At 34.5% G+C, this 4,071-nt stretch overlaps 1 pseudogene; it reads right to left on the bottom strand.

The window, feature by feature from the left end:
* Positions 1-3,949, bottom strand: LOC125808718 (uncharacterized; annotated as a pseudogene).
* Positions 3,950-4,071: the final 122 nt, after the last annotated feature.

Below are 4,071 nucleotides of genomic sequence, written 5' to 3' on the forward strand. Positions count from 1 at the left end.
TTACATGTCAAAGTAGTACTTCCATGACCTGATGAACTCGTCATCGAATCCTAAAGCACGAATTTGGCTATTGACAGAGTTATATATCAATAGTCAAGTTAACAGTATTGGCGTAGCCAGAAATTTCAAGAAGGATATCCAAGTTATAGTCATTTGGTTACCTTTTGTTTTTCAAGAAGTTTTTTCGCCAACATCTGAGTTGTCTGATAGTAATGAATACTTATCTCTTCGGAGTTTTGCCTGATTTTCTTACCATATTTGAGTTTTACTTTTTCCGAAAGAAAAAATATAATTCACTTTCATATTTGATTTATTCTTTCCTTAGAGGAAAAAATTGGAGATCTATAAATTGAAGATCCCTATTCTCATAACATCCACAATGTAGTCATTTAAGAGTATTGTTTATGGAGAGATTTTCTCCTAAACATATTTATGATTTTTTTTAATATTAGTTTTCAATACGTAGATCGCTTGACAAACCATATTAATAATATTTCTTTAGCATGTTTTTATTTGTCGTCTAATTTATAATCAACCATTTGATTTGCAATTGTAATTTTCCTTTGGATTTGATGTAGCTCACGTGAAGCTTTTGATGCAGCAAATGAGGGGACTGGGTGGCCTGTTGTCCATTATTGTATGATTGGTAATTTCTATTGGAATTTAATGGCAAAACTTCAGCACAGTGTGCTGAAGTTTCATAGGTAAAAGATTTGAACTCACAACATAGTATACACATGTACATTTTCACCATATATAACATCCCAAAATAAGATCAAGACGAAAAATAGCCTCATTCTTTTTGAATAAGTTTTGAGGAACTTATTTATTTGTAAGGACAAATTTACAATATATAATTGAAACAACGAAACTCTAGTACACTGTAGACACAGTAACATTGTAAGGATCACCAAATGTTGCAACATTGCCTGGCCTTGAAAATACAATCTACAGATGTAAGAAAGCACCACTTGATCAGTTGTTTTCCTTCACAAATTTGGTGAAATAAATAAAAATTTGTTCTGTCTAACGGCTTAAGTTTTTTTAATAAAGTCATTCAAAACAAGATACTCAAAATTTATATCATCTCTAATTACTTAATTTTTAGATGATCTAGTTATCATAATTTAAAAGATTTATCACCATATATACCTGATAATTTCCAAATGTGTGTGTTTTGAATCCAGCAGCACAATAGTCAAAGTAGTACTCCCATGTCCTAATGAACTTGTCATCGAATCCCAAAGCACGAATTTGTCTAGTGACACAGTTATATATCAATAGTCAAGTTAACAGTGGCGTAGCCAGAAATTTCATGAAGGGTGTCCAAGTTATAAGCATTTATTTTAGTTTTGTTACCTTTTGTTTTTCAGGAAGTTATTTCGCCAACATCTCAGTGTCTGATAGTAATGAATTCCTATCTCTTCCACATGCACTACACTGCATTTGTTTATATCATTTATCAAATTCTTTCAGAGAAACTCTTTTGAAAGATTGGCAAGCACGCTAGCAAAATCACTAACCATAGTCTGGATGCAGCAGCCACCTGGGAATATATACTCTCTCATGAAGTCTGTGCTCTGCCTGTGACTGTCATACCTCTCATCTGGTATTGAAAAGAACTAAGTAGATCCAAAGCTTATGAGAAACAACATAAAGATACAAAGGCGGCAGAACAGTGAAGGAAATTGAAGGGTAAAACTGAACAAAGTGGACTATATTGAGGGTTCACTTTTATTCATTACCAGTAGAACTAGAAGCCCATCTTCTCCCAATGCAGACTCACAGCTAGTAAAGAATTCCTCTATGTAATCATGACCGACATGTTCTATCATCCCGCTGAAAATGAACTAGTACAATTGTAACACTGACTCGACATGTAGTGAGTAATACAATATGTCAAGATGTAGATGGAGTAAAGCTCACATTGATATAATCCTGTCATATTTGTCCTTATTTGGCATTAGACGATAGTCACATAGGAGTAAGGTGATTCGATCCTGTGAAAATATATCATGGAACTGAATTTTAATAGATCGATAACCCTGGCCTTAGAATTGGCTTGCAAGTGCTAAACAGATCATGTGGAATGCAGCATATAGTGAAGCATTTTAGTTAATTTTGCATCATAACTTCTCTAACCTGGCTTTTTAAGGAGCTATCACAGTTCAGAAAGCAAGAATATGGACATGAAGTGGAATTTCCTCATAGCTTTATAACTTGCCTCATCTTATAGCAATTCTATTCATACAATCAGAAATTCTGTAAGGCTAATATATTGGCCAAGCTCCATATAGACATTATAATTAGTACTATACCTGAAGGCCTGCTTGCTCAACTTTCAACTGTGCATACTCCAGTTGCTGCTCCGAAAGAGTTATACCAGTATATTTACATCCTGTTTGCTTGACAACTTCCACCGCGAAACTTCCCCAACCAAATCCAATCTCTAAAATGTGATGTTTCTTGCTAATTTTTGCCTAAATAAAACAGAAACAGAATCCAATTATGCCTGAAAGTTAGGTATAAACAGGAGAGTTTTTTACTTGGTTGATGAAATACCTTTTTAATTAGAACAGAAATCTTTCTCAGCTGTGCATCTTTCAGGTCTTCGTCCTCACTCTATAAAAATTCGGAAAGAATAATAGATTATTAGATTACCTTGGAAGAAGAAATGTAGCTTAACATGCGAAGAAAAAAGTGGCAAGCATTTAAAAAGTTTGGAGAGTTAACCTTGAAAATTGCGCATGAGTATGTCATTGTCTCATCCAGAAAGAGTGAAAAGAGTTCATTACTCTGGAAAAGAAAAAAATACAAGAAGGAAGTGATAAATCTACTGCAATTGGCAAAAGTATGTGCAGGATTAACGACTTTAATTTCACTAGCAATCTTTGAAATTCCCTACATTGGGTGATATAATATGCAAGTTGATTAATTACCAGGTCATAATGACGAGAGATATTCCGACGAGCCTGAGTCAGGGTGTTTCGATTTGAAACATGTCCAATGAAATATTTTGCAGATGACAGATCTAGTAGTGGTGTCCACCAGCCTCTGGAGCCACACAAAATGATGACAAACTTTAACATATGAACACAAGTTTGTGTTTCTTGATTTCAGGTCAGTAAGTAAACTATTTTACCTTTTAACAGATGCTTTCAAATCTCTGTTGGCAACATATATCTGCAAAAGATATTAGTAAGCTAAGTACCGATAAATATCTATTTACAAAGATATCGAGCCATTCCCCCACCATGAAAAGATTAAGAAGACCTTCATTCTTATTAACAAAGGAGATATCCCCATGAATAAAAGCATCAGCAATCCCTAAGTTAGCTCGAGTTGCAAACCTGTAAGAGATTGGTTAAGCTTAGAAGGAATTGTTGTATTCTGGATAACCCTAAGCATATGGTATTATGAACTCTAAGAGAAACTTTGAGAGAGCATTTCTTCTCTGTTCCTTGGAAGGTGAAAATTTTGCCTCCTTCTTCCAACAAGCTGTATATTATAACATATAAATAAAGTTATTAAAAGCTCAAAAATCTTCCTAGTAATATTCTGGCATTAGCATGAAATGGTAAAGCCAATTTTGAAGCTATGAATAATATAATAACAAAAGTACATATGTATATCCTGTTTGGGATTAAAGTAATACAAGGTGAAACTATCATCACTCACATTATGCATCCTGTTTGAATGAAACTTTTGAGAAATCTAGTAACGAGGAGGCGTGCTCCAGTTTCAGGCCAGGTTGGTACCATATGCTTGGGGTTATCCAGAATACAACAAGTCCTTCTAAGCATTGCCATCTGCAGCAGCCACACCAGCCTGAGGAGGACAATCATCTATATAAGAACAAAAACTGCAAAAGACTCCAAATTTGTTTTTAGCTTGTTATTAACAGAAGTAGTATATACTACCTTAAGTCCATCCTCATGGAAGCCATAGCCTGAAAATATTGCAGCAAATATACATCAATAAGCAGTGAAGCACAAAGCGGAAAATAAAGTTTGTGCACTAAAGGGAAGTGGAAAGAAAACTAAAATTCTCTCTGCGAAAATAGCTTGGCAG

Source organism: Solanum verrucosum, unplaced genomic scaffold, assembly GCF_900185275.1.
Source record: "Solanum verrucosum unplaced genomic scaffold, falcon-dt-bn FXZP01000218.1, whole genome shotgun sequence".
In the NCBI taxonomy this organism is placed as follows: domain Eukaryota; kingdom Viridiplantae; phylum Streptophyta; class Magnoliopsida; order Solanales; family Solanaceae; genus Solanum; species Solanum verrucosum.